This window comes from Phyllostomus hastatus, unplaced genomic scaffold, assembly GCF_019186645.2.
Source record: "Phyllostomus hastatus isolate PE091 unplaced genomic scaffold, TTU_PhHast_1.1 phas_scaffold_129, whole genome shotgun sequence".
NCBI lineage: Eukaryota > Metazoa > Chordata > Mammalia > Chiroptera > Phyllostomidae > Phyllostomus > Phyllostomus hastatus.
Genome location: NW_025334009.1, coordinates 15,536,862 through 15,552,600, shown reverse-complemented (window position 1 = coordinate 15,552,600; position 15,739 = coordinate 15,536,862). Strand labels below are relative to the sequence as shown.

The window sequence follows — 15,739 nt, the reverse complement described above, 5'->3', positions numbered from 1 at the left end:
AGTTGAGAGATGAAGAGATAGTCTGGATGATATAATTTATAGCTCTAAGATAACTAAGGCCAGATCTACCCCTGAACATCTAGGAGGTTACATAAGCAATAAACTCCCTTATGTTTAAGTGATTTTAAGTTGCCCTTTCTGCAACATAAAACCCAAGGATTCTGGATGATATGAGGACAAAGCCAAAACTAAAGTCCAGGTGTCCCAATGTCCACTGCTCTTTTCATAGCAATACCTAGCAAATGTGGCTGGTGGGCTCCAGACCCCACAAGACAAAAACAAAAACGATACTTTGCTTTTGCTACCACAAAAATTTTAGGTGTTCTCCCTAGTCTATCATACAGAAAAATGTTGCTGACTCTTATTTCTAGGAGTATACATCTAGTTTGTATCGTATTTAATTCAAGGTCAACAACTTCATAATTGAAGCAATTGCTTTGTCAAAAATTCCCCTGAACAGAGTCAAGGACAGCATTCTGTAATTATAGATAAATTCATCCAAACCACACACGGTGTTTAAAGGTGATCAAAGTAAGGATATCTGTTAAACTATTATCATGAAAGGGGTTTAGACTCTTTAATTAAACGACATGAATAAAGTATGATGACACTGCAAATAAAGAAACCAACAACACAGAATGCTACACAACATCCCCTCCCCACACAGGAGAGTGGGAGGTTGTCAGAGCTGCCCTTGTCTTCAAACAGAGGCTGGCAGCACTCAGAGAGGATCCACCTTGCCAGCTGGAGTCAGGGAAGTGGAACTGAGTGGCTGTGGAAACCATGCCCAGAATTGCAAGACCGTGATCCCCAAACATAGTCTGACAAGTGTGAGTGTGCTTATGAGGACAATGGGACAGGGTGTTTGAAAGCAGGACTGCCCAGGAGTTCCAGAATGGTGATGGCAAAGGTAGATAATAAAAGCCTGTCTCACAACAAATACCTCTGGACATCAAAGATGGAGCATGGGCTGTCAACATGGCTGCCAAAACAGCAAAGCATTCAAAGTTGGTCTTCCAAGTCCTCCACGCTGGTTTTCCTGCCCCCGTGGACCTGCTCCCTCTTCCCTCTGCCCAATGTCTTTGTGGAAAGCCCCACAACGAGGCACTCCATTCAGACATATTCTCTGAGACCAGGTTTAAAGCTCCAAAATTAAGACTTTCTCTTTTTCCATATCACTCGTCAGTATTTCCATTTCCTCATACAGTGGTGGACATTGTAGCCTTGAGGGACTAGGTACCAGCCAAACCATGCCACTTGAAAACAAGTGAAACTGCGCTTTCTTTGCCATGTCCACTACCAGGAAGAAGACCATTCTCAGCAATCGACTGCTGATGTCCCAGAAAATGTCCACGTCACTCTGAAGGGTGCACAGTTATTGCAAAGGGCCCCCCGAGGCACCCTGGGAGGGACTTCAGTCACATCGATGCGGAACTCAGTATCCTCGGAAAGAAAAAGAAGAGGCTCTGGGTTGACAGAGTTGGGGAGGGGGAAATAGAAAGGAACTGGACGCCGTTCACAATATCTGCAGTTGGGCACAGAACACGACCAAGGGTGTTACTCTGGGCTTCCCTTACAGGATGAGGTCTGTGTACACTCACTGCCCCATTATTCAGGAGAATGGTTCTGTTGTTGAAATCAGAAAATTCTTGGGTGAAAAATGCATCCTCACGGTGTGGATGAGGTCAGGTGTTGCTTGCTCAGTATCTCAGTACCAGAAAGATGAGTTGACTCTGGAAGGAAATGGCATTGAACTTATATCAAATTCAGCGGCTTTGATTCAGCAAGCTGCAACAGTTAAAACCAAGGACATCAGAAAATTTTTGGAGGGCATGTATGTTTCTGAAAAAGGACCAGCAGGCTGTTTGTTCAGCAGGCTGATGAATAAGATCTAAGTCGTCCAGCTATAGAAACAGCAAGATGCCGAATGATTCCTCGCACCCGTTTGCAATATTCTTCACATTTATTTGTGTAATTTTAAAGATGCAATAAAAGCTGTGTATCAAAGAAAAAAAAAACTAGTGATACTGGGCAAGTTAGTTATCATTCCTAAGCATCAATTTCCTCATCTGAAAAAAATGAGAATATAGGCACCCCTTCTCTTTTCAAAAGTTCACTTTACGCCACTTCACTTTTACGGAAGACCTACATTAGTACCTGCTTTCGATAACGGGAAGAAACCTGAAAAGGATTTTCACTTTTATGGAAAGAAGTGAACACAGTGTGCAGCGTCTGTTGTGCAGCACATCGTTAAAGCGGCAACGCGTGTGTGGCACTTGGGCAGCAAGTGGCTCCACCAAGCTCCTGCTCTTGGAACTACTCTCAGCACCCCAGCATCAAAACGCCAAAGCTCTGAACCGTGTCTGTGAGCATCTGGGCTTTATCTCAATTTGTTTCTTGCATCCGTTCCAAGATGGCTCCTCAGGTAATTGTTCCTTCACTGTGTGCCATTTTGACTTATGAAAGGTTTCACAGGAATGCTCTCCTTTTGGAAAATGAGGGTGAATGAGGGTATTACCTGTGATAATAGCCCCTAACGCAGAGTTGTTGAGAGAATTCAGTGAGCGAAAGCATGTAATGCAGTTGACCCAATGGATGGTCCCAAGGAAAAGCCCAATGAACATCAGTAATTATTATTATTGCTACTAATGACAGTAATAGTGATAAAGATAAGAATGATCGATAGGTTTAACCATACTGTGGATATTCGTCTATTTTTAAAAAGGAGTTTAAGTGCCGGCTGACACTTCTTTGCACGTACGCATTCACCATTTTCATTTTGCGTCCACTGTTTTTGCCCGTAGGGCTTTTGGTAGAACAGATCATGTATCTTTCACTGTAGTAAATTTCAATATTCCTTTTTCACAGGATCCATTAGCTCTGACATAAAAACTCTTCATGCACAGCACACAAGTGATGCAAACAGTGCACCAGCCCAAAGATGCGACACTAGCAATATACAAGAAGACCTTTTCCCTCTTTTCTTTGGTAATTTACCTTATGAATAAATTGTTTTTCTTTAAAGGTCACTTTGTTATTTTAGAACACTTTATACCTGACACTATCCTTTTACTGTAGGGAGTCACACAAAGGATAATTTAAGCAATATTTCCTATGATTTTATGTACTACATTGTAAGAGTTCTCCCACGGGGGGAAAAACACCCCATGATATTGACTAAGTAAGGTCATTTTCCTGAAAAGACAAGTTTTATCAGAAATCGAAACAATAAAAAACCTATTTTATGTAACCTCCACCTGGATAAGACATAATACTTAATTACAAGTAATGTTTATGAAATACTTACTATATGCCTGGCAATTTACAATAAGGGTTTATATGTATCATCTCATTGAGTCCTCACAACTATTTTATGAACTAAGTTTTTATCATTCTCATTTTTAAAATAAGAAAACTAGCCCTGGCTTGTGTGGCTCAGTGAATTGAGTACCGGCCTGCGAACCAAAGGATCATTGGTTTGATTCCCAGTCAGGGCACATGCCTGGGCCAGGTCAGAGACCAGAGCCTCTTCCTAACACACAGGGATATTCTTTTAGCCCACAACACAGAATGGTATGAAAATATTTGAGCCAACATTTAAAAATTAGATTCCATGCTAAAAAACCTGGATTTCTGTATTGTATTGAGAATTCCAGTTTCCTAGAAACCCTAGCCAAATTCTCCTGTGGAAATCAATGGCTACAGCTGAGGAATAGTTGCCCAGGGCACATTCTCTGCAGCCGTGACTGTCTCCATCAGCCAGCATTACTCATCTCATTTTAGCACGAATCTCTACTTCCCACTGTCCTGAGAACTGGCAGAATGGTATGAAAATGGTATGACCAATTGTTGACTGATATGCAAAAGACCCTGGCTGCAGGAGAGTGCTACCCTGACACTAGCACCGTCTTCAAAAAACCCTAAAATACCAGGAGAGCCACAGAGGAATGATACAGATACATGGACACTGAATGTCTTCCGTAAGTCTACTAGAAACAGGATTTGCCACAGGATACATTTTAAAAATTGTGGCAGAATATTGTTTTCATTAGTTGTTTTGTGTGTCTGTTATGTGGTCAAGCCTTTGTTGTTTTGCCACATAACTTCCCTAGCAGTGGTTCTAACAAAAGGCTTAGAAAGGTCACACAGAATCCATTCTCCGTTTCCTCTCAAAAGTAGAGCTCCTGAGTTTTATTTAGCTAGGCATAGAATCACCCAAGAAGAAACTACATTTCCCAGCCTCCCTTGTAGCGAAGCAGGCCCTGTGACTTACTTCAGACGAGTGGGACCTGGGCAAATATAAAGCCAGCAACGTCTGGGTCTTCTCCTAAAAGACTGACCTGCACACTCTTTATTCCTTGCCCCAGGCTAGACCAGCGCTGTGGAAGTGAGCCAGGATCAGCCATGTGGATGGACATTCAAGATTACAGAGTAAGAAGAGGGAAGGCACCAGGGAATGTCTCTATAGAGCAGAGCCACCTTCCCAGCATAAAATAGCTCGTTCTGGACTGTTTCTTGGGAGATAAGTAAACATTTACTTACTTAAGCCATTATGGTTGTATATGTCTTTGTTACCACAGTCTCTTTCCCCTTATTCTCTCCCACTCCCGCCACTTTCAGTCATCCTTTGTTGCAGAGGATGAAGTATCTTCCCTCCACAGCATTAAGTGGATCCTTAAATCCTGACTCTGTTTCTTGGGGACAGTGTGACCTTGGGCAAGTTACTCATCTTCTCTGACCCTGATCTTTAGAATAATGTTGCAATGATTCATCAAATGGAGAGAGTACAAGTATTTCTATCTCCTGACATAAAACCACCCTCCAGCCTGCTTTTCTCTAATGCAGACTTGAGCCCATTACTCCGTACTAAAATCTATCATGGTACCTCTATTGCCCTTAGGGAAGAATCCAAGCTTCAAAAAAAAAAAATAGTTGAAAGGTCCCTGATGATTGGGCTCCAATGTCAACTCCAGGCACACTCTCCAGGCAGCCAGAAAAGGCCCATAAGCCCTGGCTGGCGTAGCTCAGTGGATTGAGTGCGGGCTGCGAACCAAAGTGTCGCAGGTTCGATTCCCAGTCAGGGTACATGCCTGGGTTGCAGGCCATGACCCCCAGCAACTGCACATTGATGTTTCTCTCTCTCTCTCTTTCTCCCTCCCTTCCCTCTCTAAAAATAAATAAACAAAGTCTTTAAAAAAAGAAAAGAAAAGAAAAGGCCTTTAGCCAGCCAGGCCTGTAATTCTTGTTTTAAGGCCATATATTCTGAGTTTCCTACCGCTTAGCAAACTAGAAGGCTGTACAGTGTTGGGGTTAAGACCAAAGGAACCAGACAGACCTGAGTTCAAATACCGGTTCCACCACTCCCTGATGTGACCCCTGGCAAAGAACTTAACTTCCCTGTAAAATCAGTATAATACTATTATCTCAATATTGTTCTGATTGTTAAATCAGATAATCTACATTAAACCCTTGGCTGAGGGCCTTGCAGGTAGTGAATATTCAATAAATAGTTATTATCATGATTGCATATCTCCTTATTTGCTTTTTTTTTAAATTTGATACAACAGAGAAGAAGCATGGAACAACCTCCCACCCTCAACCTCTACCAAATACCCAAGCCATCTCCCACACACCTGTTTGTCCAATGCATTCTGGGAGAGGTTAAGGGTGACCATGACTTCCTGGTAGGTGAGCAGCCAAATTCCAGCATTCTTGTGGCCAATCATCAGATCCAAGTCCCTCTCTACCAGTTTGCCCCCATTGAACCATATGCAAGTTGACTCTGGCTTTTGGATTTCTCTCATGAAACCCCCAACAATAAAAATCCCAAGACTAGCTATCTCATAGTCCAGTCATGCATTAATTAAAATGACAAGCCAGCAACCAAAAAGTAATTTTTAGCCAGCATTTTACTGCAGTTTCTCTCAAAGAACATGAAAAAGAGAACACAGAAGAACTGTTACAAATTCTCTCTTCCCTTTCACTCAGTTTCAATTATTCCCAACCCTTGCCGGTGCCCCAAAATCTCTCAGCCTTCTTTCTAAAGCTAGACATAGGTGTGCACACACACAAACACACACTCACACTCACACATACACACATGCACACCCCACCAGAGGTATGCGGGAGCCGACTTGCACCAGCTTGAAAGAGCCGATTGTTAAGTTCGCAGGAATTTTGCCAGCTGGTGTTAAATAGCATCCATTATGAGAAATTAAACGATATACATTTACAACAGAACAAACTATAAACAAAAGTGATAAATACAAAATACTCAGAGGAAAAAAGGAATGAACATGAAACAACATGAGTGAATCTCAAAATAATTATGCTGGAGCCAGACAAAAGAAGAGTATACACTTAGTGATTCCATTTACGGAAAACTCATCTGCAATGATAAGAAGCCGATCAGTGGTGTCTGTGGGAGAGGGTAAGACGCAGTGAAAGAGAAAGGTTATATACACAGGGGTGTGGGGAAATTGTGGCCAGTGATGGATATGATAAGTTCAGCATTCTGACCGTGGTGATGGTTTCACAGGTGTATACATATGGCAAAGTTTATCAAATTGTATAAATCAAGTATGTGCAATTTATTGTATGTCAATTATATTTCAATAAAGCTGTTAAAAAACACTCAACATCCATTACGTTCTAATTATTTTACTGCTATCTATACCTGTGAGGTTTCTTTACATCTTTGTATCTGTTTATGGTGTGAATATTATATAATGGCACCCTTGGCATCTCTTCCCAATTCCATAGCCAGCGATGTCACGCTTGTAGCTTGCAATTGGCCATGGTGAGAGTGTTTACACCATGAAAATCAGCAAACATTACAAACCAAAGCTTGGTTCTTTGCTTTGCTGGGTTTTTAGACTTAAGAAAGTCATGGAAAAAATGCTAATAATACAAATTAAACTTGAAACTGCAGCATGCCTACAGTCACTACATTGTGAATAGCACAAAGAATTAAGAAAATATTCTTTTGGTATGCAAAGACCATCATCTGATTCAGCAAAGAAGTCACTCACATTATTGTGAATGTGTAAAGTTAAACTTAGTCTTTCTTGTTTCACTTTCTTATGTCTGACTTGTTAAAATAAATGAAAATACTAACCAATGTTTATGTCAGAACTGGATTCATTTGTCAATTGCAATGGATGCAGGAGTTCAGCAAAAATCAATGAAAGCATTCTGTGAGAATCAATTGTTTATATAGAACTTATAATAAAGAGCATTATATATTTTATTATCACTTACAAATTGTGTGCTACACAATGAAATCTGTAACAAACTTACATATGTATGTGTGTGCACACACACAGAATTAGTTTAGTTTAGTTTGTTTGGGGGTTTTTCCCAGAAAGCCTGTATTAAACGTTTACCAGCACTATGTCATCTTCGTGTCACTAAGATGTTGTTTGTGAAATAACTATTCCCTTTCCTGGTGTCCCCAGCCCTTTTCTTTACCTTAGTTCTTTGTTACATAGCTTTATGAAGAGGTTTTCTTCATTAGACAGATTGAAGCATTTTTGTTGTTTTCGCTTTCCTTTTTTATTTTGTTTGTTCATTTTTCCCAGAAAATAAAAGAAGATGACTCTGGACTAACCAAATAAATAAGAATCCTTCCTCCTTGGTGAAAGAAGATTGCAACCACTTCACTATAATTTGCTCTCTTTTCCTTTATTGCTGCCACGTGCGTGTTTTTGACATAGTGTTTCAGAGCTGACAAGGCGCTTACACACACCTACGGTTGCTTTAACACTCACTTCCTCATCTCCCTTTAAGCTGCCCCAGGGGGTTCGTATTGTAAAATGTGGCATGCACATGCTGAAGGCATTGCAGAGAGAAGTACAGGTGTTCATCGCAGAACATTGAGCTCAGAGGTGACATCCAAAGCCTGGAAGCCAAGATCCCCAGACCATAAAATCCTATCAGCTCTCTGATTTCAGAGATAGAAACATTTCAAGGGCTTTCCTGCAAGGCCCGGAAAGCCACAGAAATGAAAGTACTCATGAGATTAAAACGTAGGCGAAATTTTTCCCTTAGGTGTGTATTCGATTAATGTCGCTATTATATTGTTTGCATAACTCTAGAAATCATTAGAGGGATTTATTTATGTATAGCAAATCACAATAGAGAAATATCACATTTTTGCCATGTATAATGTGCACTTTTGCCAAGATTTTTGAGGGAATAAAAAGGATGTGCATTATAAATGGGTATAATGGTTACACACTATGGTTATAGTAATGGGTTAAAATAATCCCGTGTACAATGCGCACAAAAACGTGGGTGTGCGTTATACACAGAAGCGCATTATACATGGCAAAATACCGTAGCTTTCTTATTTGCTTTGTTCCTATTCACCCTAAAGCACAAAACGTTATACAGACTTGCTCATATTCACCCCTAGTCCACAGCCTGGCCACTCCCACTCACAGTCTGCTGTTCTCGCTCCATACTTGTTCCCTCACCTCTCCCACAACCACGGCTGCTCCCCTCCCACCAGCCCGTCATGGCAGCTGCTTCCTGACCCTTCGGGGTCTCCCAGAACATGCCCTCCTCCTGCCCCAGACAGAGCCAAAGACCATCGCTTCCCCAGCCTTGTGGCCATATTGGCCATTGTAGCCTCCTAAACATGCTCTATTTCCCTGGAAAGGCCAGCATTGTTATCCCTTCCTGCCTTCATTCAAACCGTTTCCTCCACCCAAAATGTTCTTCTCTGTTATTAACCACGGAAACCCTACCTTTCTTTCTAAACTCTACGAAGTGATACTGCCTCAGGTGAGCCCAGCATCCTCTGGAGCCCCGAGGGAATGAATAATCCCCATTTCTTGGACTTCTCCAGTCCCTACCGAACCCTCTATTGCCATACTCCCATCATGCTGCGAGTGCAGAGTTTGCGCGCAGTGATAGACAAAAACTGCCAGAACATTCTTGCACTTTGGCCTCCTTTTTCTAGGGTCCATGAAGACAATAAAGCCTTTCAGTTAGGACTAAATTGGTTATTTTTTAGTCATTCCTTATTTTAGGCTACCAGTTTATGGTATTATTCAAGAAATTCCTCTTTTTTTTTTTCATTTCTTTCTTTAAAAAAAAAAACTTCACATTCCAGGCCTAGCTCTTTGATAGAAAACCCTATATAGATATTTTTAAAAAATTTTTTTAAACTTCTCATTTCTCCAAAGCAGTAAAGCTTCACGTTTTGCTTTTTTTTTAAGGAGTGTTAGTTTGAAAGGAATTGCATCTCCACATGCCCACTCCTATCCACAACTAATTAAAATTTGACAAATGGCCATTTCCTGACCTCGTCCCAATTTGTGAACATCTCCCGTGTGTTAGATATTGACAGTATGACCAAAAAGCAAGATGGCTCAAGCAAGAAACAAATGAGTTTTAATATAAAACATAAAGAGGACTGAATTTTTATCTTTGCTTTTTAAGCATGTGATGTAAAAAGACAATTTACCATTGCTCTTTACAAGGAGAGCCTGGTTCAATATTAACACTTTTCATCTTAATAAGGGTTCCATTAGTTCCTCATTAACCAAGTCAAATTTGACCAAAGCATTTCTTCTCTTATTCTTTCTTTTTTTTTCCTGCTTTTTAAAGTGTGTATATTAAAGCTGAAGACGGTGAAAGAAAGGAATTACTTAGGCCATAGGAAATAACAGGAGAAAGCACGTATTGCTCTTCCTTGGTTCCTACAAAGTTTATACAAAAGAAGCGAGCCAAGGCGAGGCTGCCTTTACTTCATGGGAAGCCAAACACAGAATCAGACACCAGCCCAAGATGAGTTGCCACTCTCAGGTGTTCCCCTGGTGGCAAGTCTCACAGGGACCCTTATACTTTAGGAGGAAGTAAAACGTTCAGGCCTGTCTTCTCTTCTTGAAGGTACTTTCGGGCAGAGTATGATATTGAAGGCTCTACTGTCTTTTAGACAATAATTCCACACCATTGTTTTTCAACCATAGAATACTGAGCAATCTGGCAATGTGAAATAATTTATGATCAAATGGGCTATGCTGGGAATATTTTTTCTCTGTATGGACCCACTCATTGTAGTGGGAAAAAACCCAAGTTAATTTCATTTGATCTCTATAATATTATTTCTCTCTTCCTCACACCCCATATCCAGAAAATAATTGCCCATTGGGTAGGTTAAAATAATAGCCACATTAAGATTAGAGTTTCTGAAGTATCAAAGATAAAGTATACTTAGTGACCTTGTAAGTGGTGGTTAAAACACTAATCAGTCTTTCATAAAACCTTGACAAGAAATGATAAAGCTAGAAATATTTCTCTCCTTTTCCTAGCTTATTCCATGTGGAAAATGTGTAGTTCAGAACTTTGGAGATAGGGAAGAGAAGAAAATTGTACGTATTTTTGAAAAAGCTCCCCTAATATCATAGTGCTTCTCTTGTTAAGTCATTTCTCCTCCTCCTTCTTTTTTTAAGCTCCTCTGTTTTGTGTTTATATTTCTCTTTACCTTTTTTTTCATTTTGAGATATATTACTTTTTCCCCCTGCCTTACCCCCTTGAAATTTTGATAGGGGAACTCAAGAGTTAAAGATTTTAGCCTTAGTTAAAATTGATAGGCTTAAGTCATTAACGCATGTGGAAAGCTGTTATTCCAAGAGCTGGAATGCATGACCTCTGTGACTCCAAGAGGTCACACAAGCAATTCACCCTTTGTGCCCCAGGGTTTCTGCAAGTGATGGGGATGGTATCTGAGCCACTGTGTTCCAGGGAGGGAATGTCCTTGATACAGATAAAGAATTGTTGACCAGAAGGTAAAGATATACTAGGAAAATCACTACCTAAAACTCTTATCTAATTAATCTTTTTTCCAAACCTCTTGCCTACCTTTTTCTTCTCTTTATAAAAAGGTCGGCTTGAGATGAGATGTAAGATGCTTTTTAGGGTACATAACACACCATCTTCTCAGGTTGCTGGCATCTGAATAAAGCACCCATAAAGAATCAATCCTTGTCTACTTTATGTGTTCTAGTAGTGACAGGCAGGATGAACACCAACTTTTCTGGTTTCAGTTTGAGAAAGTATTGTCGCCCTAGCTGGCGTAACTCAGTGGATTGAGCACAGGCTGTGAACCAAAGTGTCGCAGGTTCGATTCCCAGTCAGGGTACATGCCTGGGTTGCAGGCCATGACCCCCAGCAACCGCACATTGATGTTTCTCTCTCTCTCTTTCTCCTTCCCTTCCCTCTCTAAAAATAAATAATAAATAAATTTTAAAAAGAAGGTATTGTCTATTTGTCCCTTATTCTTCTTCTATTTATTCACTTTCCTCATTATCTCTTCTCTTTACTTTCATTTCTTCTCTCACAACTGATGATAATACAGAATTTAAGTTTACTTTAAACTAGTGATTGTGTCTCTGAAATTAGTTTATGTTCCACATTCTCCATTGTAAAATCAGCCTTTGGAGGGGGAGAAGGGAATGGACATTTATTAAATACTTTAGGGCCAGACATTATGCAAGACACTTTACAGATGTAAGTTTGTTTAACCATTTTAACAGCCTATGAAAGATTGGATTATTGTTCAGAAATATTCACTCCCTCTCCCTCACTTTCATGAGAAGTGGATACTTCCTGCTCCAGTGATGTTATGGTTGCCCAAATGTCTTGCTTTGGCTTCGGATTGGGCAGGTGTACTTCTCCTCCCCTTGATTTTGTTTTCTGTCATGTGACAAGCTTTGCCCAATAAGGTACTAGTAGATATGATATAAGCAGAGACTTGAAATACAAGGAAAAACATTCTTAGGTAGCTGTCCAGTCCCAGGAGGTGGAGGATTCTCTCAGAGAACAAAAACTCTCCAACTTAGATTAGCCAACACCCAGCTGATGCCAGCTCTCCACAGATGCGTGGCTTAAAGAAAGAGTTACTATATTAAGCCACTGAGATTGTTTGGCTTTTATCACAGAGCAATAGCTCACCGATATACATATGGGGTAAATAGTATTGTTGCCTTTTAACCAAAATAGAAACAAAAGACACCCATAGTCACATAGCTAGTATGCCCCAGAGCCAGGACTCATACCAAGCCTGTCTGATCTAAAATCCAGTGCTCTTTTACATGCATTACAGCATGCCTCTTCCTTAAACTTTATATTTCTTTTTCCATCAAACAAACATATTCAATTGGGTTTTTACTTTCATGTGCCTCTTGGTTGATTTTTGCTGAGGTCAATAGCCCTCCTACAAAGTGTCTTTTATTCCTCTGCCCAGAAAGTTGACCTCCTAGAATCATGTTTCTCCTTTATCCTGTGAGTTCTCAACATGGCCCACAGATACAGGAATAAAAATCTAATAACTGATTATTTCAAAAAATGTAGTTTTTATATGTGGAATTTGTGTGTTTAAATTCAGAATTGATCAGAATTGATCAGTGTGTTTAAAGATCAGAATGGATCTTGCTAAAAAGCAAGAGCTGGGTACAAGTGTGTGATGGGTAATCATTCCCTCCCCTCCTCCAGCCGAGAGGAGAGCCCATAACAAAGTAGAGGTGTTCTGGGTAGTGGGCCCTCATAACAGTTCTCAGCACTTGGCAGGAATTAGCAGTACTACTGAGTCACTCTTGTCATTATTTTTCAGAACTGATAGTCCTGAAGAAAAATACCTGGAGCGCGAGGAACCAGGGCAAACACAGTGTCCCTTATTTCTACAGGCCATTCAAGATCGGCTATTCGGGATTGATCAGTTTCACTTCAATATCTACAAAGTCGCCCGGAAACATAGTCAATTTGAAATGATACTACAGTCAACTCAGTTGCCAGGGAGAGGGGTTCCCACCCTGCTAGCTTAACCCTCTATTGTAAATCTCTAAATATCACCAATAGTAGCTGTAAAGGTGATAGAGAATACTGTTTGGGCTTTATTTGTTTGGTTGGTTGGTTTTTTGTTTGTTTTGTAAATCCACCTTTGGGCTACAATTCAGAGTTTCTCAACCTGGGCACTATTGACATTTCGACCTAAACAATCCTTAGTCACACACAGCAGCTGCCCTAGGCATGGCAGAGGTTTAGCAGTGTACTCTGGCCTCTATGCACCAGGTGTCAATGTATCCAAACACTGCCCAATGCCCCATGAGGTTCTGAAAGTTGAGAACCAATGGGGCACATGAATGCAATTTTCAATTACATTCATTGAGTGTAAAAAACTATAATAGGCCCTGGCTGGTGTGGCTCAGTGGATTGACAACTGGCCTGGGAACCAAAGGGTCCCTGGTTCTATTACCAATCAGAACACATGCATGGGTTGCAGGCCAGGTCCCCAGCAGGGGGCGTATAAGAGGCAATCACACATCGATGTTTCTCCCCCCTCTTCCTCCTTCCCTTCCCCTCTCTCTAAAAATAAATAAATAAAATATTTTTAACTGTAATATAGCTTGCTTTCTTTTGGCCTGCCCAGCTTTTTTTTATGTTCTCAGCAGGCCTTGCCCCCTGATATTACATAGACTACGAGGCCTCCTCAAAGCTCCAAATTCTCACCCTGTTCTTTCTGGGGATCAGAAGGGTTGTCCCAAATACATTCTTTAAAAAATCTTCAGCTACTGCTAACACACAGTGTTTGCGCTTCTTTCCTCATCTGCCCCAGCCTCTGAGCCACACCCTGCCCTCTCCCGGTGCCTGCAACCTGGTAAGCCATTTAAGGATGCTTCCCCAGGACTGCCCTGCCTCCAGGAGCATTCAACAATATCAGCCCTGGAGGCGGAAGACCGATACCACCACCCACTGGAGTCCCCACTGCACCAGAACCATTCTGGTTTCCCTGCAGGAGGAACTCACTGTGCCATGCTCCATCACCTGGGCACCAAAACAAGACTATTTGTGCCTTGCCTCCCCACCCCCACCTCACAGGAACAGTCCGGGAAAGAACCCTTTAGGCTCAATGGTTCTCAAGCCATTAGGCCAGCACTTCTCAAACTTGATATGTATTAAGAAACACTTGGGAGATCTTCTTAAAATGTGACTCTGATTCAGAAAATATGGGGTGGGGCCTGACAGCCTACATTTCTTACAAGCTCCCAAGTGAGGCTGGCCCTGCACTACACTTTCAGCATCAAGGTTCTAGATGCCAAAATCACCCAGAGTACAGATTCCTAGACCCTTCTGATACAGAGAAATCTGATCAGATCGCTGGGGAGGAGTAGGAAGGAGCCGTAGCAGGAGGCTGCCTGAGACGACAGTAAACAGTCTAGGATGGCATTGGCTGAGAAGCTGAATGCCTCCAGAGTGCATGGAATTATGGGCCAGAAGATATAAAATACAAAGAGAGCAGAGAGCGGCTCTCGGGCTCTTCTTCCTCGATGACGCCTGGATGATGGTGCTGCAACTGCCTGCATTTCCCAACAGATGGTATTTTGGATAGGAAGGAACTCCAGGTGCAGCCTGGGACTGGGCTGGCCTGGCAGAGGGGGGCAGGGTCATTCTTTGGGTGTTCCAGAGGGGCCGAGCTCTGAGGCAGAAGCCTGTCATTCTTCCAAAGTTGTGTAGGTTTTGTATTTTATGTTTTGGTTTGTAAACTAACCCTACAGAAATAAGATAGATAACTAGGGGAATGTGGGTGGGAGGGGGTGTGCAGGGTGGGGGGGAATAAAGGAGGGAAAGTGGGACAACTGTTCAAAAAAAAGAAATAACTAAAAACGGGGAATTCTAGGAGAACCCAGATGTTAAGAGTTTAGCCTTATTTGAAAGGCTTAAGTGACTAAGGCTGTAACTAAAGAGTTCAAGATGTTAGTTAGCCTTAACTGACAAGCTGAAAGTGACTAATGCCTGTGGAAAGCTGTTCCTCCAAAATTGTGTAGGTTTTGAATAAAGACTCCTTTCCTTGATCACCAAACCTTTGCCTCCAGAATTTTGTCTAGAGAGTGGCAGCAGGTAGCAGGACCCTGCCAGGTGGGCAGCAGGAAGTGTTTGGTAACACTTCCACCAGAGGTTCTGATTCTGAGCATCCAAGTGAAGCCCAGGCATTTATGCTTTTAACAACTTCCCCCAGGTAACTGAAAATTCACACTCAAAGGAACACCTCATTGTCCTAGCCCTTAACTTTCTAAGACAGAAACATATGCCCAGGGGCTGGGACTCAACTGGTTCCACAGAGATATCCTCTTCTTAGTTTTAAGTTCTCTCCCTATGGGCAAATCACCTCATGAAAACTGGACTTGTCTGGGTGACTCTGATGACCTGTTTGGTAGTACCCACAGGTCATCAAATATGCCCAGGTAAGTCCAAACCTTCAGCAGCTAACTGAGGTGCCTGCTGGGCCCCTAGCAGACTGGAAGGGGGAAAAGTCTGGATATCCTTCCAGGTCTGGTGGGTACAGGGAGAGTCTTGTGAATAAAAGGCACAATGACCACCTCGCAAAGATAGTGCATGTATGATTCAGTCACCTAGAAATGGAGAGTTGGAAAAATCCTGAGCCTTGTGGACCTTGGGCCTGTCCCTGGGGCTTTTTCAATGAGCAACTTCTCCAGACACAGAAGGTTAGAGGTGTATGCTCCCTGGAACCCCGTCTGATGTCCTGAAGTTTCAAGGTCAAATATGTCTTTTGAGTATTTATGCAAGGAAGAAAGTTAAAATCCATAGAGGACCTCTTCTCTTGCATTCGCCAACCGAATTCCCACTCAGCACCCTTTTCCCCGCAAGGATCACATTCTCCCACCAAGTTGGCCTGAGACATCAAATGGAAACCAGTAGTTCCAGCGGAAGAGAG

The 15,739-nt window shown here is 41.7% G+C and overlaps 1 pseudogene; it reads left to right on the top strand.

The window, feature by feature from the left end:
• The first annotated feature begins 1,289 nt into the window (after positions 1-1,289).
• On the top strand, positions 1,290-2,393 carry LOC123830748 (annotated as a pseudogene).
• Positions 2,394-15,739: the final 13,346 nt, after the last annotated feature.